The sequence below is a fragment of the Drosophila takahashii genome, chromosome 2R (assembly GCF_030179915.1).
Source record: "Drosophila takahashii strain IR98-3 E-12201 chromosome 2R, DtakHiC1v2, whole genome shotgun sequence".
In the NCBI taxonomy this organism is placed as follows: domain Eukaryota; kingdom Metazoa; phylum Arthropoda; class Insecta; order Diptera; family Drosophilidae; genus Drosophila; species Drosophila takahashii.
Window position 1 is genome coordinate 7,058,926 of NC_091679.1, and position 25,805 is coordinate 7,084,730.

Sequence of the window (25,805 nt, forward strand, 5' to 3'; positions counted from 1 at the left end):
TCATTTTTATACCCTTGTAGAGGGTATTATAATTTCAGTCAGATGTTTGCAACGCAGTGAAGGAGACGTTTCCGACCACATAAAGTATATATATTCTTGATCAGGACCAATAGCCGAGTCTATCTAGCCATGTCCGTCTGTCCGTCTGTCTGTCTGTCCGTCTGTCCGTTTCTATGCGAACTAGTCTCTCAGTTTTAAAGCTATCGCGATGAAACTTTCCCGAAAGTCTTCTTTCTATTGCAGGTAGTACATTTGTCGGAGCGAGCCGGATCGGACCACTATATCTTAAGGCTCCCATAGGAACATTCATAGAAATATAAGAAAATTCATTGTAACTTTGTAGGAAGTAGGCGTTTTGATTCTTGACTACTTATGTATAAACAAAATTAAAATAGAAACGCTGAATCTGGAATCCCTGGAACTGCACCGAGTGAGTATTACTTTATCTGCAAGGGTATATAAGCTTCGGCTGGCCGAAGGTAGCTTCCTTTCTTGTTCACCCTAAAACACCCTAAAAAACAAGAAAAACTAAAAAATTGCAAATATTCGGCTGTCAATTAATTGTTGGCAAAATGCAATCAATTATTTGACTTATAGCTATAGCTTGAAAACGGCTAAAGTTATTGTATTAATTTTTGGTGGGGTCCTCGTGGTGCCTGCCCTGCATTTAAACGACCCGGAATATTTAAAAATGTTTAATTTAAGAAATTAAGGGAAGGGTAGGGTCTTGCAAAAAAAAAACCGATTTTTTTTAAAGTTTTTTCTTGTAGATTAACATTTTAAGATTATACAAAAAACTTTAAGTCAATCGGACAATGAAAGTGTAAAAGTGAACATTTAGAAATTTGGATCTGTTGGGTCCGGTGGGAATAATTGGCTTCGCGCACTTAGTTAGTTTTATTTCTACTGATAATGCGCGTAATTTGAGGGGTTATATCAGAAAATCGGACGCTCCGTTCAAAAGTTAGACCGAAAACAAATTTGTGGAGGCCTAGTCAAAATGAAATTTAATTCTGTTTGTCCGCTTGTCAGTTTGTCCAAAACATATTTTAAAATTTTTTTTTTAATTTTTTTATCGTAGATTAACATCTTAAGATTTCACAAAAAAAGTTTTAAGTCAATCGGACAAAAACTTTCGAAGTTATGCTAAATCTAGTACCCTAACCTCAAAGACTTTAGGTACGTAAGTGCATCTTTAAGTGCGTTTTTCTCGAAACCACGTTTCGAAAGCCTGTGTTCATCGGCATTTCTAAACGGCTCAACCTATCGTTTTCAAATTTGTCGCATATTTTTCCCCGCCCCCTGGGAAGCGTTTTTTTTTATTTTTTAACTTTAAATATTTTATTTTTAAGCCGAAAGTCAAATTTTTTAGGTGAAAAACGCATTTTTGACTTTGGACTTTCGAAAAAAATTGTTAAAAATAAAAAATTTAAAAAAGGGCTTCCCAGGGGGCGGATTTTTTTTTAATTCTTAAGCGAAATGTAAAAACAAAATGGAAATCCGATCATTTTTAGCGGAGGTACAGTGAACACAGCAAAACGCCTTTTCCAGCAATCGCTTTGCCACCAATATATTAACCGATAGTATCTGCTATAAAAAGTAGTGGATGTTACTTAAATGACACTTAATAATATACAAAAGTTTTAAATTAAATCCATCCAACCAGTTTTTATAGAAAAAATCGCAAAGTTAGTCGATTTTTTGGTGTCAAAGACCCTTAAAAGGTAGGGGAGTGTAGGGTAAGGTGACGAACGATTCGGTTTTTGAATGTAACTTTTCTAAAAATCAATATTTTTCAAAAGTGTAAACGCAGAAAGTTGCTTACATCTACTGAGCATATCCCTGTAAAATTCGAAATTCAAAATTCCAATGCAGCTAAATCCCACAGCGTTTGGCGTGAACCCTTCTTTTTTTGAACTTTCAAAAGTTGTAGGGTAATGTGACGAACGATTTGTTCTTTAATGTAACTTCTCCAAAAATCAATATTTTTATACCCTTGCAGAGGGTATTATGATTTCAGTCAGAAGTTTGCAACGCAGTGAAGGAGACGTTTCCGACCCCATAAAGTATATATATTCTTGATCAGCACCAATAGCCGAGTCTATCTAGCCATGTCCGTCTGTCCGTCTGTCCGTCTGTCTGTTTCTACGCAAACTAGTCTCTCAGTTTTTGAGCTATCAGGATGAAACTTTTCCAAAAGTCTTCTTTCTATTGCAGGTAGTATATATGTCGGAGCCGACCGGATCGGACAACTATATCTTATAGCTCCCATAGGAACAATCGGAAAAAAAAAACTTTAAAAAATTCTAGCTTCGGTGTTTTTTGAAATATTACCTTCTACTTTTGGGGATGTTATTTTTTAAATATATCTGAATTTCGAATTAATTATTTAAAAAATCGGACTACTATATCATATAGCTGCCATAGGAACGATCGGAAAATTAATGGAAAAGTAATAGGAAATAAATTCTAGCTTCTTTGGATTTTATTGTATTATCTTCTACTCTAGGATATGACACTTTTTAAATATTTCCGAATTTCAATTTTAATTTAATCAAAATCGGACGACTATATCATATAGCTGCCATAGAACGATCGGAAAGTTAATGGAAAAGTAATAGGAAATAAATTCTAGCTTCTTTGGTTTTTATTGTATTATCTTCTACTCTATGATATGACTCTTTTTAAATATTTTCGAATTTCAATTTTAATTTGATCAAAATCGGACGACTATATCATATAGCTGCCATAGGAACGATCGGAAAATTAATGAGAAATATTAGAAAATTGAACATTTTTGCGATTTGTTAATTAATAGGAATGATCTGCAAGGGTATATAAGCTTCGGCTGGCCGAAGCTAGCTTCCTTTCTTGTTTTTTAAATATATCTAAATTTCGAATTAATTATTTAAAAAATCGGACTACTATATCATATAGCTGCCATAGGAACGATCGGAAAATTAATGGAAAAGTAATAGGAAATAAATTCTAGCTTCTTTGGATTTTATTGTATTATCTTCTACTCTAGGATATGACACTTTTTAAATATTTCCGAATTTCAATTTTAATTTAATCAAAATCGGACGACTATATCATATAGCTGCCATAGAACGATCGGAAAGTTAATGGAAAAGTAATAGGAAATAAATTCTAGCTTCTTTGGTTTTTATTGTATTATCTTCTACTCTAGGATATGACTCTTTTTAAATATTTTCGAATTTCAATTTTAATTTGATCAAAATCGGACGACTATATCATATAGCTGCCATAGGAACGATCGGAAAATTAATGAGAAATATTAGAAAATTGAACATTTTTGCGATTTGTTAATTAATAGGAATGATCTGCAAGGGTATATAAGCTTCGGCTGGCCGAAGCTAGCTTCCTTTCTTGTTTAAAAGTGTAAAAGCAGAAAGTTACTTACATTTACTGAGCATATTTCTAAAAAAATTTGGATTCGAAATTTCAACGTAGCCAAATTCCACAGCGTTTGGTGTAAACCATCCTTTTAGCAAACAAAAAAATACATTTTTTTATATATTATTTACGGAAAAGTTATTTTCGATACGGAAAAGAAAGAAGTAATAAGATAATATCCAAACTTACAATAAAAAAAATGGTCAAAGTGCAAATTTTTTTAAAATTTAATTAAACTGACGTCACTATTAAAAACAACAATAAAACTGCAGCAGTAAATGTTATCTGGTATTATTATATTTTTTTTACAAATAATCAACGATAACAGTTAAAATTCTTGAATAAAAAAAGTTCGTCACAATACCCTACAAAAAGTTCGTCACGATACCCTACAAGGTAGACTTGGAGCAAAATCGGTGTCACTCTCAAACGGCGCAAAAGAAAAAAACGCGAGGTACCAAAAACTGTTGTGTATATCTCGTGTGTATATCTCGTGTATACGTGCATATATTTGCCTGATTTTATTTTCCACTCATCTTTGCTCTGGCACTGCTGAAACACAAGTAAATTGAATGGGTTTGCTAGTTTGCGCATCACATTTTTAGCGAAAATTACCTCACGAACAAATTACGGGACTTCTTATTAATATTACTGTAAATACATTGTCGACACGATAAGAGGAGACGACTACATTTATTTGGAATTTTTGTCGTGACGTCATATGTGAGATTCGACGAGTTCGTCACATTACCCTACTCGTCAAATTACCCTACACTCCCCTATGTATTTATATTTAATTTAAATATATAAAACGAAACATTTAATTTGCAGATAATAATTTTAATTGTATATATATAATATTTAAGTATGTATTTGTATATTAACTATTTTAATTAACATATTTACATATTTTTAAATCCATAGGGGAGAGGTCTGTAGGTTGGTACACCTTTTGTTTTTAATTCACTTACGAAACTTTACGCATTTGGTACTGATCAAAAGGTTTGTCTATTAGCTTAATAAAAAACAAGAAAAAAAAATTTTTTTTCCTTAGGAAAAACTGAAAAATTATTTTTTTTGAAAAGTCCCAAAAAACGACATTTTGAAACAGAGGGTATTATGATTTCAGTCAGAAGTTGGCAACGCAGTGAAGGAGACGTTTCCGAGCCCATAAAGTAGGGGACAGGTCTGTAAGTTGGTACACCTTTTGTTTTTAATCTGCCATTTCAACATTCACTTATGAAACTTCACGCATTTGGTACTGATCGAAAGGTTAGTCTATTGGCTTTAAAAAAACCAAGAAAAAAAATATTTTTTCCTTAGGGAAAACTAAAAAATAATTTTTTTTTAAAAGTGCCAAAAAATGACAATTTGAAAAAGAGGTCTGTAAGTTGAGACACTTTTAAAAGTCAATAATACTTACACAAAAAGTACTCGAAACTATAAGGAACTATTTCTTTATGTTAATTTAATCAATTTTAGTTCGTCCTAAATTATTTCCCATCCATTTTTTAAGAACTTACACCAAAAACAATTCAAATCAAAAGGCTCTTTGAACATTCACTTTTCCCCTAATATCAAAGAAATGTACTAGGCAGAAAGCGACCTCTGTTGGCCTAAGGCCTTTTTGTATGAAAAACGGGTGTCTCAGCTTACACGCTCAGTGTCCCAACTTACACAAAATGGGATGTTTCGGGAAAAAATTAATAACTTTTTTTCTGACTGTCACATTAAGCTGATTCTTTTTTTAATTAGTTAACAGTTAATATACTAATGTTTTAAATATCTTACCAAGTTAATTTAAGGACGTTATTAATTTTAAATGGAATTTTGAAAAAAGTAGACAAAAACTTTTTTGGTAAAAAATGGTACACGACTCTCACAGCTTTAATCTGGCTAGAGCCTAGCTTATAATGTTTTCCCCAAAAGTTTTATCACTAAAAAGGACTACAAAAAAAAATAAAAACAATTTTTTAAGTGGATAAGTTTTGAGAAAATTGAGTGTCTCAACTTACAGACCGTCTCAACCTACAGATTGCGTATAACTTTTTAATGAATGGTCCGATTTGAAAAATGTCTTCTACATTTCGATAGGTATAAATATACCCAACAAAATTGCATTTATACTATTTTAAAATCGTTAGTGGGCGATTGTGGGCGTTAGAGGGGGCGTGGCGCTCGGCTAAAATAAACTTGCGCTGCGTAGGAAGCCAAAGAATATGTGTGGGAAATCTCAACCTTCTAGCTTTTGTAGTTTCTGAGATCTCAGCGTTCATGCAGACAGACAGACGGACATGGCTAGATCGACTCGGCTAGTGCCCCTGATCAAGAATAGAATAGCTGTTGCATACTTTTGCACAAATCTAATATACCCTTTTACTCTACGAGTAACGCGTATAATTAGTCGTCTTTTCGTGATTTGGGGGTCCAACAATAACAGAATTTGCCATCAATTGCTTTGGAGCTTTCCAAGAATATTATTTAGTAAACTTGTGTTACGATACACTTTGATTTTTTTGGATTTATTCCCAAGCAGTTATTGTTAGCCCACTTCTCAATTATGGATAAAATTACTGTTACTTATACTGGCACACACATTTATATCCTTGAAAGGTTTACTAACATAAATTTGGACATCATCAGCGTATAGATGTACTTCACATTCAGACAAGACACAAGGTAAAACATTCACATAAACAGAAAACAACAATGGCCCTAACACAGATCCTTGAGGTACTCGACTTGTAAGTTGCCTAAAGGAGGAGATATTCATCCCAGAGACTTCAGCTTGTACTCGACCTGTTAGGTAGGATTTAACAAGCTTGACCGCTGTCCTCGAAAAGTTAAAAATATTTTGGAGTTTTGCACACAGTATGTTGTGATTCACCGAATCAAAGGCTTTGCTGTGATCAAGTAGAGTCCAAAATGTAACACAATTTTTATCAAGCTGCCTGACATCTTCTACAATATCAGTAATGGCACTAATACAACTTATTTTCCTTCGGAAACCAGACTTTTTGTCGTGTAACAGTTAATTGTCGTGTAAAAAAGTTTGTATTTGAACGAACTCGTAGTTATTGCGGTATTAAAAATATGGATGTTATCGAGGCCTTCAGCATTGGATTTTACCTTACCAAAACCATTCAAAAGATGGCTCTCTTTCAGCAGATTGCTATTAAAATCGCCTGCCAGTATGACGTCCGAGCACAACAGCGAAATAGTTGCGATAACGCTGAGTATTGGCTCATAGTGCGGTTGGGTCTGTATATGCCAGGGACCGTAAATAATCATTATTAATTTTTTTTTAATAAAAAAATCATGGTCAAAGAACAATCCTAGAAAAAAAATAACTATACCAGTACACTTTTTAAGCACCATAGTTTCAATATCCGGTTTAATTTTTATTTTTCCAATTTTTATTTAAAACTCGAAGGATAATCGTTATTTTTTGAGTTTTTTATAAAACTCTAAAAGTAATGATTTTTTTTTTGAGTTTTATTTCAGCTCTAGAAATAATGATTATTTTTTGAGTATTATTTTCCGCTTGACAAATAACGCTTACTTTTTGATTTTTATTTTCTGATTGAAAAATAAAACTTATTCCTTGAGTTTTATTTTTTGATCAGAAAATAAAACTCGAAGTCTAATTTCTTTGAATTCAAGAGGTTAGGCTGTGAAAGTGGTTAGAAAATATACTAAGTAGACCACGGCCAACAAATTAAGGATATTTTTAAGTTTGTACAATTACCGGGAACCGCCAAAAACAAAGACAAAGTACTCGTCTTAAGCAAGTAGAGCAAAACATTAAGTAACGCTGCAGTCGTGTGCCAAATTAAAATGGGCATCTAAGAGCGATCCTAGCGGTCGGTAGTGACACCGCAGACCATGCAAGGCATCTAAACATGGTTACTTAAAGAAATCTAATATTCTTCCTTATGCCAACACACAAAAAGAAGCTAAGGTGATTCACTGTTCTTAAATGTTTCTAAAGAATTCGCGGTTTGTATTCTTATATGATAAAGAATCTTAGGTGTTGCCGATAAACTCTTAAATCCAGAGAGGAACACAAACATAAACAAAACATCGCAAATTTTTAAATAGATGATGGCCATGTACACACAAAAAAAAAACTTGGTAAAATCAACTGTAATAATTGTCAAACAGGCCCCAACCAGCAAAATTGTCAATTCTACTAAGTAAATAGCCATTTCACAACAACAAAATACACACAATTAGCAAAGACACAAACCCAAAGCAAAAACAAAATACACGTAACTATTTTTATAGTTACGTAACTATCTTTGTTGGTCAATTTTACCAAGCAAATTTTTTTGTGTGTAGCTAAATACTGGTAAAATGGCGTCACCAAAGACGCTTTATTATATGATATAAATAGCGCAAATTCTGTAAAAGATCATATTTTTTCAACATCGATTACACTGTGCAGCATTTTTAGTGTTTTTTAAATTTACCTAAACTGCGTTTTCCGAAAAGTTCCCCGACGCAAGGATTCTTAGCAAAAGGACCTCAAAGTTCGAAAAATGCTGAAATTGGCCAACTTTCCAGAAATCTCAGAGGCAAACGGATGCATAGTTTGATTCGATGTATAAGTTTTTTAAAAGATACACTCTTTATCTTTCGAACTCCATACTTAGAATAATTTTTTTAAGGCAGAAACAAATTCTAGAAAACATAGTCAAACAAGAAAGGAAGCTACCTTCGGCCAGCCGAAGCTTATATACCCTTGTAGATAAAAGAATACTCACTCGGTGCAGTTCCAGGGATTCCAGATTCAGCGTTTCGATTTATTTCAATTTTGTTTTTAAGTAGTCAAGAATCAAAACGCCTACTTCCTACAAAGTTACAATGAATTTTCTTATATTTGTTTGGGAGCCTTAAGATATAGTGGTCCGATCCGGCTGGCTCCGACATATGTACTACCTGCAATAGAAAGAAGACCTTCGGGAAAGTTTCATCGCGATAGCTTTAAAACTGAGAGACTAGTTCGCATAGAAACGGACAGACGGACAGACGGACAGACGGACATGGCTGGATAGACTCGGCTATTGGTGCTGATCAAGAATATATATACTTTATGTGGTCGGAAACGTCTCCTTCACTGCGTTGCAAACATCTGACTGAAATTATAATACCCTCTACAAGGGTATAAAAACATAAAAGTATACAGCTGCGGTCAAAATAGTAGTAGTGTTGCCGCCCTGGTTATTTAAAAGTTTGTTGTTGTAATTGATCTTTTCCTGGTAATATTGTATTGATTATAATTTTACTATTAGACTAATTGGATAAAAAAAATTACAACATAAAACTTTTAAAAACACAGGGCGGCAACACTACTACTATTTTGACCGCAGCTGTACGTTTTTAAGTTTTTTGACTATGTTTTCTGGAATTTATTTCTGCCTTAAAAATAAATCCTAAAATTATTAAATTATTAATTATATTTTCAAAAGTAGATGATGTCTATAATCTTACCACCCTGGGTCAGTCATTCTTAAAGTTGGCCACCTTTCTGCTTTTCGAACACATAACACCTGATTTGGCTTCATTATATGTAAGTTTTAGGCAGAGAATTTTTTCTTGGTTTTTGGCGGTTTCCGGTTATTGTATAAAATTAAAAGTGCCCTTAATGTGTTGGCCGTGGTCTACTTAGTACATTTGCTAACCGCTTTTAAAGCCAAACCTCTTAAATTCAAAGAAATTGGACTTTGAGTTTTATTTTCTGATCAAAAAATAAAACTGAAGGAATAAGTTTTATTTTTCAATCAGAAAATAAAAATCAAAAAGTAAGCGTTATTTGTCAAGCGGAAAATAATACTCAAAAAATAATCATTATTTCTAGAGTTGAAATAAAACTCAAAAAATAATCATTACTTTTAGAGTTTTACAAAAAACTCAAAAAAAAACGATTATTTTTGGAATAAAAAATAATCATTAAAGATTGAGTTTTTGGATAAAACTTATAATCATTACGGTCCCTGGTATATGCAGCCGAGAAGAAGTTTCCCTTGTACTCTATTTGTAATTTCAAAAAAAATTTATTCTATCGGACATTCACTTGGTTGTTTATATTTAACACTACATTTTAATTTCGAATTCACATATACAGCAACACCACAGGCCCGCCCAATACGATCAGAACGATAAACAACATAACCATTACAAACAATTAACAAATCACATAAATCAGGCAAAATCCACGTCTCGGACATACATATCACATCCACTTTTGACTGGGAAAAAAGTGATACTGAACTCATCTATTTTATTAAGTAAGCTTTGTGCATTTAGGTGAACGACCCTTTCGGTAATTACTAATAGTTTTTATCAGGGCTCCAGTTATAGAACTACCTATCTCATCCAGCATGGAAAAAATAAAAGGTTATTGGAGGCGCAAACATATTATTTGACATTAAATAAAAGTACATTTTCTGATAATAAACTAATACTAAACCTATCTTAATTAAGAGTTCTGTGTTTGCTAATTTAAGAGCGAAAACTATTTGAAACACTTGCAGCGCCATCATGTCCAGCTGAAGAGTCAGTGAGAGAGGCGGTTGGAGAGAGGAAGATCTAAAGACTTTTTTTTGGGGTGTAAGAGACAAAAGCTCCTCGATGCGCTCAAAGCAGTGAACGCCCTCTCTTTTATTGCAGCGGACGTGTACAAGGCCGCGGCGAGTAAACACTGCGGAAAGACCCTTTTGTTTTTTCATCCGCATGGCTTCTTTTTTCGGTAGTTCTCTCTTAATATATTATGCTCGCGACGGTATAACCCAATTTTGCGTAGAAGGGTGATTTTCCCATGAACGTTTTCAAATTTCATAATGATCTCGGGATTAGAGCCCTGCATGAATGGTTTCAAGGAATTATTTTGAATTTTTTTTTTTATATGAATGAATTAATTAGAATTTTCAGTTTAATACAATTGAATGAATTTGAATTTTGAGTTTAATAGAATTGAATGAATGAATGGCATGAGTTCCGAAATAATTCAAACGACAATTTCTTTTAAGAACAAAGGGCCTTATTTCGTGATTAAATCTGTATGAATTTTATTTTCTAAGCAGTTGACATTGATTTGTTAAAAATTTTTCACTTTTTGTTCTCAAATGAAAGCACAAAAAAAGTCTGGCAAAATAAAAAAATTCATTCAATTCGAAATGAATCAGAAAAACATTCAATTTATTTCACATAGAATTGAATTAAACAAATCAGAAATTTCATGGCATACTATGATAAAACAAAAATTGAATGATTCACGCAGGGCTCTACTCGGGATCGACATCCGTTTTTTGTGATTTTTGAGCTCGGAAAATTTCTCGTACATTTCTCCCTCCACAAAGGGAACACCGTGGAATCGCAGTTCGCTCGCACTGTTTGCCATGTATTGGGCTGCTTTGCCCCTAGACCTCCCACTCGCTCACCCACATCTTGTCAGCCCGCCACCTCCCTGTCCAGCCGCTCAACACGCTCACTCAGCCGATCTCTCTGAGATCGAAGATCTACCACGTCGCGTTCGAAATTAGTGACTCGAGCAAACATCTGTTTAACCTCACCCGAGATCAGCTCCAGGCGATCCATGAGGCTGCTGAGGATGCGCTGCTCTGCATCCCTGACGTGGCTAGCGATTTGGTCGGTCTGCTCTTAGAAGCGGACCTTAAGCAGCTCCAGCAATTGTGGTGAGTGGACATCAGATACTCGGTCGCTAGCTGTTCCAGCGTTCGGGTGCTCTTCGGTGGCGGTGCACAGGAAGTCGACGACATTTTGGAGCAGTGTATTTTTTCTGGCTTTGTGTTCAGCCTTACAGCGGTTTGAGTGTTTCTTGTTTTGAGTTTTTCTTTAGCAGGCTTCTATTTTCGTTTAGGGCTAGTACTCAACCCAACAAAAAGTCGTCCAAAACAAAAACTTCATATGAAACAAAAGTTTTTGACGTTGTTATACCCTTGCAGAGGGTATTATGATTTCAGTCAGAAGTTTGCAACGCAGTGAAGGAGACGTTTCCGACCCCATAAAGTATATATATTCTTGATCAGCATCACTAGACGAGTCGATCTAGCCATGTCCGTCTGTCCGTCTGTCCGTCCGTCTGTCCGTCTGTCCGTCCGTCTGTCCGTCCGTCTGTCCGTCCGTTTCTACGCAAACTAGTCTCTCAGTTTTAAAGCTATCGGGATGAAACTTTCGTAAAAGTCGTATTTCTATTGCAGGTAGTATATATGTCGGAACCAACCGGATCGGACAACTATATCTTATAGCTCCCATAGGAAGGATCAAAAAATAAAAACGTAAAAAAATTCTAGCTCCGGTGTTTTTTGAAATTTTACCTTCTACTCTTGGGAATATTTTTTTTTATATATTTCTGAATTTCGGTTTTTTTGTTTTTTAAATCGGATCACTATATCATATAGCTGCCATAGGAACGGTCGAAAAATTAAATGGAAATTAATGTGAAAAAAATTATATCTTTGTTGGTTTTTATTACATTTCCTTCTACTCTGGGATATGACTATTTTGAAATATTTCCGAATTTCGATTTTAATTTTTAAAAGATCGAACTACTATATCATATAGCTGTGATAGAAACGATCGAAAAATGAATGTGAAATAATAAGAAATTTAACATTTTTGCGATTTGTAAACTAATAGAATGATCTGCAAGGGTATATAAGCTTCGGCTTGCCGAAGCTAGCTTCCTTTCTTGTTTTTCATATGAAGTTTTTTGTTTTGGACGACTTTTTGTTGGGTTGAGTACTAAGCCTTAGTTGTGTGTGATTGCTACTAAAGATTTTAACTTTTGCTTTTAGTGTTTTTAATTTGTTTAACTAAAACGTTAATGCCAATTTTAGTTTGTAGTTGCTTTATCAGAGCATGCAAATAACAGTTGACATTTTTTTCCTTTCGGTCTGCTCCCGAGAACAATCGAAAAGTAACATCCCCCTCGTTTTCTCTCTGCGCTGAACACTTCGTTTCCTTTCGTTTTGGTTTTCTGTTGAGCCCTTCACGTTGAGCTGTTCATGAGACGCTCTGTTACCGAACATCGTTCAATGAGCGATAGGAATGTCGCTCGCACAGGGAGACTTATTAAAAGACCGATTGACTGAAAAAGTCATCGCAAACGGTCTTTTTTCCCGAATACAATTGTACGAAGTAGTCCGTCGGCTTTTAGTCAGTTGACGTGCTTCGGGGATATCTCCGTTTCACTCGCTCGTACTATCAGTGTAGGTAACTGTTTACTACCCTGCAGTTCCATTCAGCGCTTTTTTAGCAGTAAATCACTGCTAAAACTGGAGCACTAAGCGCTCAATTAGTAGTGAATTTGTATGAAAAATAGCGCTGATTTTAACATGGGCATGTCCTAGGGGCTCATCACTGCTCATCTTGGCACCTGTTCATCCCCATTTTTCAGCGCTTAATTCATCACCAAATTCGGCGCCTTTTTGGCGCTATTTTAGCGCCGAAATATCACCCAAAATCATCAGCAAAGAGAGAGAAAAATAAAAAATATGTTGAATTTCATCGCCATTATCAAAAGGTTTATTTCTTTTCACTTCATTTTACTACATCATTTTTGGTAAATTATTTTCACACTTTTACATAAAATGAATAGATTTTTACCAACTACGGTGACTTGTAGGGTCTTCGGTACGTTTGTCATGGCTTCCGGAGTCTTGGTGAGCTCCGTTCTCGCGCATGGATATTTTTCACACGTCTCCGCATCCTCTCCGGAGGCTCTGCAGGCTTCACCTGACCAATGGGATCTGAATTTGGATAATATATATTTTTATATAATATTAGAATATTAGACAAGAACGATAAAAACTTACTTAGAAGTGCAAGAATAACATCCTTCTGGGCCGTAAGACAACATGATCTCATCTGAAATTATATTGTTTATGCACCTTGTACCATCAGCTTGACCTAAAAATAAAACATACACATTCTAAAAATGAGAAGCTATACAATTTTGACAAGACAAAGTTATAATACCCTTTTAAAATTACTTACCTAAAAATGCATTCTTGATTAATAGCACTTTTGTTTGAACTCGAAAACAACTTATCACAGTTAGAACGCCATTAAAGAACACGAAACAACGGCGCCTGCTTTTCAGAATACTGAGCGAGAAAAACGACATCTGCAATTTTAATCTCTCTTGTTGTTCTTTTCCCTCTGCCACGATCGCGCTTGCATAATTTGAGAGAGAGAAATTTGGGAGAGCGTCGTCTCTGGCGCCGTTTAGGTCGGCTCTGTCGGTAACGGTGATTGAGAGAGAGGGGGTTGGTGAGAGAGTCGCTTCTGCAGAGGCTCTGCCGGCGTCGCAGTCGACGAAGTGCTATTTAGCGCTCGGTCTGAATTCGGGAACTGCAGGGTACCGACGGGACTGCCTTGTAAAATTGAACTATGCCCACACACATGCACAAAAGACTTTATGAATCGACGCTCAAGAGCAATCGGTCAGTAACCCTGTAGTTCGCGGGGACTGGCCCAGCGGGAAAGTGAGAAGTTGGTTTTTGTGTTCTTGAAATCCTGTTCCTTTTTGCAGGCGGCGGTGTGGGGATAGATAATTTCTGAGCGTTAAATGGGGGTGGGTTTTTGAGTAGCATCGCTATCAGGCCACTTATGCGCTGTGTGAATTCTATGGCACTACGATTATAATTCTTTTAACAAAAAAAATCACCAACTTATAATATTAAAAAACCCTATGATTTACACCAAAACCAAAAATCTTGGTCTCACATCCGTAGAAAAAATATTATTAATTTTTAATCAAATAAATTAATTTAAATAATTATAATCAAAATGTCTCTAATCATAATATTTATTGATGATTTTAATTTATTTTACTCAAAATGTTTACAAATAATAATAAGAATAATTGTGGGATTAAAAAAAAAAATTATAAAGAAAAGCCACGGTAAGACGATTAAAATATTTGATCACATTTATCAAGGATTGCCATTAAATTACAAAGAAAACTATTATTGTTTTATACATTTTTAAATATTTTCTGTGAAATAAAATAATTTGATCGTCAGATCGTGGCCTAAGCCATTTTTAAGTGTTGTTAAAAAATAAAAATTCGTGTTGGTAGTATTAATAACACGAAAAATGCCTAATATACCTATAATATACGTAACCTTTAATGATTACGGTCCCTGAAAAGTATTGTTTAAACGAAATGTATCTGGTATTTCTTTTGGTATTATCAAGAATATAATGCAGGGTCACATCATTTTTAAATTTGTTGGAAAAAGTGAAAAAAAAGTGAAAATAGTTATTTTTAATCTAAAAAAACAATAAAAAGGTGAGTGATAAAATAAATTTTGTCTTTTTATAATCTTTATTTCAGCGTTACAAAGGTTAGTATCACAGATATTTTCGCCGTTAATAAATATACGCCTCCGGATGCTATCTTCAACACAAATTCTGCATTTTAGTGACACTTGAAATGTTTTTAATCTTTACTAGTGATAAATGGTGTGAGGTGTTCATTAAATGGTTGTATAAATAGTACTTCAGTACTAACTTAGTTGTTTAACTTAATCAAAATATTTCATTTATTTCAGCCAGGCCGACTGAGACTTTTTAGGACCAGAAGTGTTGCGCCTGCGTTTGTCATATTTTATTTTTTCTTCTCATAGTTTTTGATATAGATACCCGACATAAAACAGCTGAACAGAGGGTAAATGATCGGCCATGGCCAGATCCTTTAATTTTGTGCGGAGACGTAATAATGGTAATTACTCATATTATTATTCCTGGTCATACACACAAAAAAAAAACTTGGTAAAATCAACTGTAATAATTGTCAAACAGGCCCCAACCAGCAAAATTGTCAATTCTACTAAGTAAATAGTCATTTCACAACAACAAAATACACACAATTAGCAAAGACACAAACCCAAAGCAAAAACAAAATACACGTAACTATTTTAATAGTTACGTTACTATCTTTGTTGGTCAATTTTACCAAGCAAATTTTTTTGTGTGTATATTCATATCTTAATTATTTTTGATATTTTCAGAAGACAGACAAGACATGTATACCTAAGAACTGCATTCGGCCAAGCAAAACCCGGGAATGCTTCAGGCATTAAACATTTTTAATTGCAATGCTTCGATTGTAAATATTATTAATAAATACACAAACAAATATTACAAAAAACATGATTTTTATTGTGGAAAATCAGATACTGCAAAGCAGTGCAAAACCAAAACTGCGAGGTTTTGTCCCTTCCGCTTCTATGGAGAAACCTCTTGAAAATATGTTATTTTCCAGAGGAATTTTCCCGGTGGGGGTCCCGAACTAGCGAAATCGCCATACACCGGGGGCTTGGGACTAACTCCCGTTCATACCACCCGCAATGTAAATTTCTATCCACTTTTACCACGGCATGTCCTAGGCGGTGGTCATATGGCGAAGTTCTGCATTACCTTTCGCCACAAAAGGGATCGATAGGTGGTCCCATATTATACCCCTTTTCGCCACAAAAGGGGCCACCTATCGGACCATCTATCGGACCACCTATCGGTTCCTTTTGTGGCGAAAAGGGGTATAAAATGGGACCACCTATCGGTCCCTTTTGTGAAGAAAAGGGGTATGAAATGGGGTTGGCGTTTTCAATACCAAAAAAGCTGAATGCTATGAAACGTCCCAAGAAAAAATACTTTTTGTTAAATTAATTTATTGTATTATAAGTAGACAATTTTTCTATTTTTTTAATTTAAATTTATTGAACAAATTCCTCTGCTGACACGTTTTTGTTGAGTTCCTCATTGTTATTGTTATTTGATTTGGATTTATTTTTAAAAAATCGTTTCTTTTGCAATTGAATTGCCTTGGGAATAAATATTTCTGCATTACCAGATTCTGAAACAATATATAAAAAAAAAAGATTTTAGTGTTTTAAAATAAAATGAGAACAAAAACTAACTTCGGCAAGCCAAAGTTTTAATACCCTTGCAGCTTTAAGGAATAAAATTGTGACTAGAAAAGCATAAATATAAAATAAGAATAACCAACAAATAAATGTAGACTTATTTCACGCTTTTGAAACTTGACCCGACAGACAGACCGACATGGTTAAATGGATTTACTTTATAGGTTTGAAAAGGTCTCTTTTACTGCGTAACAAACTTCTGGACTAAATTATAATTCCCTCTGCATGGGTTTAAATATATATTTTTAGTTTTTGTTATACAAGCCTGTTCACATCAAACCATGTATTAAAAGTGAAAAGCAGAAAAAGACAGAAAGAAATAGGATTAAAGACAGATGGCATTCTAAGTAAATAGATTGAAATTGAACCAAGAAACTAAGTGTATTTTAAAAAATACAGTTATAAAAACAAGAGAGATCGCTATAGTCGGGTTGGTGTCCCGACTATCTAATACCCGTCACTCAGCCAAAGGGAGTGCGAACGCTGTACTCGGGTTGGTGTCCCGACTAATAATCGTAGCTCAGCTAAAGAAGTGCGAGGGAGATAGATATATGTAGATATTTTGATTGCGTATAACTTTTTAATGAATGGTCCGATTTGAAAAATGTCTTCTACATTTCGATAGGTATAAATATACACAACAAAATTGCATTTATACTTCTCGGAAATCTTTAAAGATGTGGGCGCAGGACCCATTTTCAAATCGTTAGTGGGCGATTGTGGGCGTTAGAGGGGGCGTGGCGCTCGGCTGAAATAAACTTGCGCTGCGTAGGAAGCCAAAGAATATGTGTGGGAAATCTCAACCTTCTAGCTTTTGTAGTTTCTGAGATCTCAGCGTTCATACAGACGGACAGACGGACATGGCTAGATCGACTCGGCTAGTGACCCTGATCAAGAATATATATACTTTATGGGGTCGGAAACGCTTCCTTCTAGCTGTTACATACTTTTGCACGAATCTAATATACCCTTTTACTCTACGAGTAACGGGTATAATAACCTATCTTGAAGTGCACCATAGAAATGTGTAAAGGAGTTTAAGGCTTTTTTTCCAGAAAGGCCTTTAACATTAAATCCCACAACAAACTCATCTGTGAGAACCCTCCGCAAGTTTTTTAAACCCCCTTCTGGCAGCAACAACGATCTCATGGCTTTAATCTAGAAAGGAAGAAAATTTCACTAAAATATTTATATCAAAGAAAAAAGACTTACGTAGGAGTCCTTTGCACCACTATTTCTCCTTCTCCTCTTTAACAAATCGACGAATGTGCCTGTTGCTGTTCATGGCTGAATATCACACATTATTAGGTATTTCACTTGCACAACTCATGGTGTTACTCACCTGTTGACGACACTTCAGATCACAACAAAATATAACACTTTAAATGTACAATAAGACAAATTAAATACAATGTTTACAAAATTTGGCGCAAACGTTGGGTTAGTGATGGTAGCGGGATTGGGTAGTTATGGCAATCCGTTACGTTTAATATTGCGATTACTACCGATATCGTATAATCGATGGCAATAAAAACATTCGCTAATATTATTTTTGTTTAGTTCTATGTATATAAAATTAGGTACTTATATATTTATTTTACATATCTAAGCACCAATAAAGTCCGCTTGTTATGGAAGGAAAGAAAACGTTTTGCTACTGAACCACCGCTATTGTTAAAAATATTGCTGCAGCTAAATTGTTCATTATTAAATATAAATAATATAAAAAGAAATAAAATTCTATCTTTTATTATTTTATTTTATCTCATTCTTAAGTTTTAATTTTATTATTTTAACTTTTTTAATTTGTTTTTTATATAAACAAAATAAAGTTGTATTCGTTATCAAAATCATTATATACTTGTCAAAAATTTCATTTTACAATTTTTATATCTCACATAGAAGTGTTCACTCTCCGATAACTCTTTTGCTCTTGTAAAAAACACACAAAACATAGGTGGCTTTATTGACCCTTAAGGGACCACTGGGTGGTCGATTCCTTTTCTACCCCGAAAGTGCCACCGGCCCCCTTGAGAACTACAGGGTAAGCGAGCCGAGCAAAAGAAAACCAAAAAAACTGGTCATCGTCTGAGTCATGGTGGAACTATTTTGAGGACGTTATTTGTGCCAGTCTCTATCTACCTATATCATTCTATCGCTTAAGAGAGACAGAGAGGGAAACATATTTTGCTCAAAGTCTCCGAGAAAAACACTTATTTGGGGACCGCTCAAATCGGTCAACTGTTATTTGCGAGCTATGTGCTTTATATTTGTTTTGATTAGTATTTTGCTAGACGATATTGCGGATATGTCCAAGAAATTTGTGATTTTTGCGGAGCGGTAGAAAAACACGACTTGTGTAACAATTACATTTAGTTTAGTTTTATGTCAAAAAGAATTTTTAGAATTCAATGTAGTAGTTTCAATGTAGTCAAGAAAATATAGACGGATAACAATTTCTCTACAATGGTGCAAAGGAGTGGAGGAATTTTATATTCCGGAATCCTATGATTTACACCAAAACGAAAATCCCTGTTTTCACATTTATCTTTACTTTACTTTTTAAAATACATGGTCTTTTTTATACCCTTGCAGAGGGTATTATGATTTCAGTCAGAAGTTGGCAACGCAGTGAAGGAGACGTTTCCGAGCCCATAAAGTAGGGGACAGGTCTGTAAGTTGGTACACCTTTTGTTTTTAATCTGCCATTTCAACATTCACTTATGAAACTTCACGCATTTGGTACTGATCGAAAGGTTAGTCTATTGGCTTTAAAAAAACCAAGAAAAAAAATATTTTTTCCTTAGGGAAAACTAAAAAATAATTTTTTTTGAAAAGTGTCAAAAAACGACATTTTGAAAAAGAGGTCTGTAAGTTGGGACACTTTAAAAAGTCAATAATACTCACTCCAAAAGTACTACAAGCTTTTAAAAACTATTTATTTAAGTTAATTTAATCAAGTTCGTCTTTTATTATTTCCCATCCATTTTTTAAGAACTTCGACCAAATAACAATTAAAACCAAAAGGCTCATTGAACATTCTCTTTTCCCCTAATATCAAAGAAATGTACCAGGCAGAAACATTTATACATTTCCTTGGTTCGTCCAATTCTTGAATTCTGCTCGTGTGTTTGGTCACCCCAATATACCATTTATCAGGACCTTATCGAATCGGTACAGAAACAGTTCCTTTTGTTTGCTCTACGTGGTTTAAACTGGGAAACACATCGACACCTGCCATTGTACGTGGATAGACTGCGTCTATTTAACCTGCCCTCCCTCTAGGATCGTCGTACCTGACATGGTGTTATGTTCCTGCACGAATTAATTACTGTACTTGTAAATTCAAGCTACCTTTTTGGTCAAATTCGTTTCTCCATCCCTGTAAGGCCTACTCGGCACTTTCGACCAATTGCCCTCGATATTTGTAAAACGAACTTTCAGTTACATGATCCATTTCGCGTTTTATGTTCGCAATATAATGAACTGTATTTTTATATATTTTCGGAATGCTCTGTTAATTTAATTGTACCAAACATCCTAACTTACCTGTCCTTGCCCCCTCCCACTTGATGTGAGTAGGGTACTATGTTTATGTTGGCAGATATTTGCTAACTTTAACTAAATAAATAAATAAAAAAAGCGACCTCTGTCGGGCTAAGGCCTTTTTGTATGAAAAACGGATGTCTCAACTTACACGCTCAAAGTGTCCCAACTTACACAAAATGGGATGTTTCGGAAAAAAATTAATAACTTTTTTTCTGACTGTCATATCAACCTGATTCTTTTTTTAAATTAATTAACTATTAAATTACTAATGTTTTAAATCTCTTACCAAGTTAATTTAAGCACGTTATTAATTTTTAATGGAATTTGGAAAAAAGTGGACAAAAACTTTTTTGGTGAAAAATGGTACACGACTCTCACAGCTAAAATCTGGCTAGAGCCTGGCTTATAATGTTTTCCCCAAAAGTTTTGTCACTAAAAAAGACTACAAAAAAAATAAAAAAATAATAAAAACAATTTTTTTAGTGGAAAAGTGTTGAGAAAATTGAGTGTCTCAACTTACAGACCGTCCCAACCTACAGACCTCTCCCCTATATATATTCTGGATCAGCATCACCAGACGAGTCGATCTAACCATGTCCGTCTGTCCTTCCGACTGTCTGTCTGATTCAACGCAAACTAGTTTCTCAGTTTTGAAGCTATCGGCTTAAAACTTTCTTAAAAGTATTCTTTCTATTGCAGGTAGCATATAAGTCGGAACCAGCCTGATCGGACAACTATATCCTATAGCTCCCATAGGAATATTCGGAAAAAAATGGGAAACAAATTCTAGTTTGGGTGTTTTTTTTTAAATTTTACCTTCTACTTTTGTGAATAATGTTTTTTATATGTTTCTGAATTTCGTAATAAATTAAAAAAAATCGGACGACTATATCATATAGCTGCCATAGGAACGATCGGATGATGGACGATGAAAAAATGAATAATGAATGTTTTTTATATGTTTCTGAATTTCGTAATAAATTAAAAAAAAATCGGACGACTATATCATATAGCTGCCATAGGAACGATCGGAAAATAAATGGGAAAATAATAGGAAATAAATTATAGCTTCTTTGGTTTTTATTGTATTCTCTTCTCTTTTTTAATATTTCCGATTTATAGCTGCCATAGGAAAGACAAAAATAATAATGTCAAAGTAATAGGAAATTTAAAATTACTAGATTACTTCGGCTGGCCGAAGTTAACTTCCTTTCTTGTTTTTAAATGCTCTAGCCACAAATTAAGCAATTTAAAATTTTTCATAAACAATTTTAGCAACGTACCTTATCGAAATAGACTGCACAAATAACGATTAATTATAATTCTCAACGATTTTGGAACTCTAACTCAAATCACAAAAAAAAAGTCAAACAGTTAAAAGAAAAAATGTTTTTCTCTAAACCAATTTATTTTTATATGTTGTAATTTACAACTATAATGTCACCCTTTAATTTTGTAATACAAGAACACAATATAAATAGGTGAGAGGTCTGTAAGTTGGAACACACGACTTTCTCAGAACTTTTCCACTAAAAAATTGTTTATACCCCTGCAGACGGTATTTTAATTTCAGTCAGAAGTTTGCAACGCAGCGAAGGAGACGTTTCCGACCACATAAAGTATGTATATTCTTGATCAGCACCTATAGCCGAGTCCATCTAGCCATGTCCGTCTGTCCGTTTCTAAGCGATAGTCTCTCAGTTTTAATGCTATCGCCATGAAACTTTCACAAAAGTCTTTTGTCTAATGCAGGTAGTACATATGTCGGAGCGAGCCGGTTCGGACCACTATATCTTTAGGCTTTAATAGGAATAATAAAACAAATATAAGAAAACACATTGTATCTTTGTAGGAAGTAGGCTATTGAATTTTTGAAAAAAAAAACAACATTTTAAATAGGTAACAAGAGAGAACGCTATAGTCGGGTTGGTGTCACGACTATCTAATACCCGTCACTCAGCTAAAGGGAGTGCGAGGGAGATAGATATATAAATTTTGATTGCGTACTTTTTAATGAATGGTCCGATTTGAAAAATGTCTTCTACATTTCGATAGGTATAAATATACACAACAAAATTGCATTTATACTTCTCGGAAATCTTTAAAGATGTGGGCGCAGGACCCGTTTTAAAATAGTTAGTGGGCGATTGTGGGCGTTCGAGGGGGCGTGGCGCTCGACTAAAATAAACTTGCGCTGCGTAGGAAGCCAAAGAATATGTGTGGGAAATCTCAACCTTCTAGCTTTTGTAGTTTCTGAGATCTCAGCGTTCATACAGACGGACAGACGGACATGGCTAGATCGACTCGACTAGTGCCCCTGATCAAGAATATCTATACTTTATGGGGTCGGAAACGCTTCCTTCTAGCTGTTACATACTTTTGCACGAATCTAATATACCCTTTTACTCTACGAGTAACGGGTATAATAATATATCTGGAATCTCTGGAACTGCATTGATCGAGCGAGAAATAAATTGTAGGTATTTCTTTTATCTGCAAGGGTATATAAGCTTCGGCTGGCTAGCTTCCTTTCCTTTTTTTTAGTCCGTTTTTGTGACGTCAAAACTTTTAGAAAAAACATAAGAAGCCAGGCTCAAGCCAAATTTACACTGTGAGAGTCCTGTATCATTTAATTTATTTTTTTTATTTATTTATTTTAGCATACAAAAAAGCGATATACGCAGTCAAGAAAGACTCTTGGAGGACTTACTGCGAATCGCTCGAAGGTTTAAAAGACTCGGCTAGACTAAGCAAGGTCCTTGCTAAAGGGTATAACAGCCCAACTCTAATACACAAACAAGACGGATCAGTAACTACAACAGTGGAAGAATCCCTAAAGACACTAGTGGATACACACTTTCAAGGCAACCTTCGAGAAAAGCCAGCACCTACTGAAGGTCAGAGGGCTCATCAACCAACACACACAAAGGATATCAAATGGGCGATAAACTCTTTCGATAAATATAAAACTCCGGGGCCAGACGGCATTTTATACTGCTTGCATCAGACTAACACACATACCGCTTCTATGGAAGGAAACCAAAGTTGTATTTATACCAAAACCAGGAAGAAGAGGTCATATCCTAGCAAAGGATTACAGGCCGATCAGCCTCACCTCCTTCCTAATGAAAACGCTGGAACGAATGATCGATATTCATATCCGGGAAAACACAGAGAAGGAGCATCTATCGGATGCTCAGCATGCGTACCGAAAGGGCAGATCGACAGAAACGGCACTACACGAAGTAGTCTGCCACATAGAAAAATTGCTCAATTTTAACCAATATACAATGGCCTCCTTCTTAGATATAGAAGGTGCGTTCAATAATGTAAACGCCGAATCCATACTGAGCTCCTTCAACTCGATCGGCATTGAAGGAGACATCATAGTTTGGATCGGAGTTATGCTTACGAGCAGGACGATAACAGCCGAACTGAGTGGCACTTACCTCACACGCTTTGTGAAGAGAGGCACACCTCAGGGCGGGGTTCTATCGCCACTGCTCTGGCTTATCAACATGAACGACATATTGAGAGAACTCAATAGCGGAGGAGTAAAAGTAGTAGCCTACGCAGACGACGTAGTGTTGCTAGTATCAGGACCATTCCCAGATGTCATTAGTAACATAATGACGGGGGCCCTTACCCGACTCAATGAATGCGCAAAAACCTGCGGACTAGGTATAAACCCCAGTAAAACCGAACTAATGCTCTTCACGCGAAGAACAAAGAACCAAAAATAGATGGAATCGAACTCGAGCTATCGGGTAAAGCTAAGTATCTAGGAGTGATACTAGACCCGAAGCTCTCGTGAAAACTGAACATCACGGAACGAGTAAGAAAGGCCAGCATAGCATTTTACTCGTGCAGGAAAATGTTCGGCAAAAACTGGGGTATACACCCTAAGATAACACTAGTTTACAGCCGAAATGCTCCCCAGCAATTGATGGCAAATTCTGTTAGATTTGGACCCCTAGATCACGAAAATAGCACTACATTTTTTTTCGATGGCACAGTTTTTTTTAAAGATTTTTTAAAGTTTGAAATGTTAAATTTCGGACTTTTTTCGAATTTCTTCTTATATCTCGGCAGATATCCACTCGGTTGGGCCAGTTTTAGTTTTATTTCAAAGTCAATAGATCAGAGCTTAACTTTGTCATACAGATCAATACGATTGGATGAGTAATGGCAGCGCAGAAGCTCGACAAAGATGAAAAATGTGTTTTTTGGTCGTCTGTAAGTCGGCTGTATATATCGTAAAAACTCGAAATAAATCCGTTGAAAAATCATAATGGGTACAAACTTAAAGTTTACATCCTACCAAATAAAACAAGCCGGATATGGCCCAAGTCCATGGAAATCTGGATTTATGGTGGAATTTTAAAGTTCGGATTTTTCCACTTTTTTCGGTTGACAAAGTCCAAATTTAAGATTTATCATAGGCGGCGACATGTAAACAAAAATAATTGGTGTTGGCAGCCGGGTCACTAAATAGCTAAATCAGATATTTAAAAGCTAGAAAATTATTAAAGTGAATTTAATGTTTTAATTAAGGTTACTTTTTTCATAAGAATGAACTATGCAAATGGATAGTACTTAGTTAAAAATACTCACAGTCATAACGCAAGCAATTATATATTTTTAAAGGAATTTTCAGAAATTAAATTTATTTTATAATTTTCTAGCTTTTAAATTTAGCTATTTATTGACCCGGCTGCCGTCACCTCTCATTTTTGTTTACATGTCGCCGCCTATGATAAATCTTAAATTTGGACTCTGACAACCGAAAAAAGTGGAAAAATCCGAACTTTAAAAATCCACCATAAATCCAGTTTTCCATGGATTTGGGCCATATCCGGCTTGTTTCATTCGGTAGGATGTAAGCTTTAAGTTTGTACCCATTATGATTTTTCAACGGATTTATTTCGAGTTTTTACGATATATACAGCCGACTTACAGACGACCAAAAAACACATTCTTCATCTTGGTCGAGCTTCTGCGCTGCCATTACTCATCCAATCGTGTTGATCTGTATGGCAAAGTTAAGCTCTGATCTATTGACTTTGAAATAAAACTAAAACTGGCCCAACCGAGTGGATATCTGCCGAGATATAAGAAAAAATTCGAAAAAAGTCCGAAATTTAACATTTCGAACTTTAAAAAATCTTTAAAAAAAACTGTGCCATCGAAAAAAAAATAAGTGCTATTTTTGTGATCTAGGGGTCCAGCACTAACAGAATTTGCCATCAATTGCTGGGGAGCACACCAAGAATATTATTTTGTAAACTAGTGTAATATTATGGCTTTACACAGCAGTGGTAAGACCAATTCTCACATACGGGGCACTAGTCTGGTGGCCAGCCCTGACAATAGCATACAATATTACCAAGCTGACAAGAATACGGAGATCACCTTGCGCAGGAGCTACAGGGGCATTAAGATCATGCCCGGCAGCCGCGTTGAACACTATTCTGGATTTATATCCAGAATAGGCATTATGCCTATAGAATTTTTCATAAAGGATACGGCAGCGCAAAGTGCCGCCAGACTGAAGGCAAATAAATGCTGGAAAGGCTACCACACAGGGCACTGCCGTTTCTTAGAGAACATCATCAGTACAAACAAGTGGCCCAACGACACCAAGCACGTGCTTGTTACGCGCGGGGCCCTTTTGTAAATTTGGGCAAAAATGCGAGTTCGCGAGAAGAATACATAACACCAATAAAGACGGGACAAAATAATGAAAAAAACATGCAGTTAGGAGTGAAGCAAATGAGTTAAAATGTTAGTTTCTAATACCGGGATAGAAGTTGATGTGCAAATTAAATGATAAAGAACGTTATAGTTATTACATAGAACGCGAAAGGGCTCGTGCAGACCAAA

General features: G+C 35.2%; 1 protein-coding gene and 3 long non-coding RNA genes across 4 annotated transcripts in view; 2 read left to right on the forward strand and 2 right to left on the reverse strand.

Annotated features, from left to right (window-relative positions):
• Gprk1 (G protein-coupled receptor kinase 1) overlaps nucleotides 1-25,805 on the forward strand; it is a 366,678-nt gene that overhangs the window by 15,018 nt on the left and 325,855 nt on the right. The gene's annotated exons all lie outside the window — the stretch shown is intronic.
• On the forward strand, nucleotides 306-20,805 carry LOC138912759 (uncharacterized). Its single transcript, XR_011418317.1, has 2 exons — nucleotides 306-430; nucleotides 20,622-20,805. It is a non-coding gene; the product is annotated as an uncharacterized lncRNA (long non-coding RNA).
• On the reverse strand, nucleotides 12,247-13,671 carry LOC138912757 (uncharacterized). The gene is made up of 3 exons (XR_011418315.1): nucleotides 13,438-13,671; nucleotides 13,257-13,350; nucleotides 12,247-13,190 (listed from the first exon to the last, which is right to left on the reverse strand). It is a non-coding gene; the product is annotated as an uncharacterized lncRNA (long non-coding RNA).
• On the reverse strand, nucleotides 17,392-17,831 carry LOC138912680 (uncharacterized). Its single transcript, XR_011418240.1, has 3 exons — nucleotides 17,716-17,831; nucleotides 17,586-17,660; nucleotides 17,392-17,531 (listed from the first exon to the last, which is right to left on the reverse strand). It is a non-coding gene; the product is annotated as an uncharacterized lncRNA (long non-coding RNA).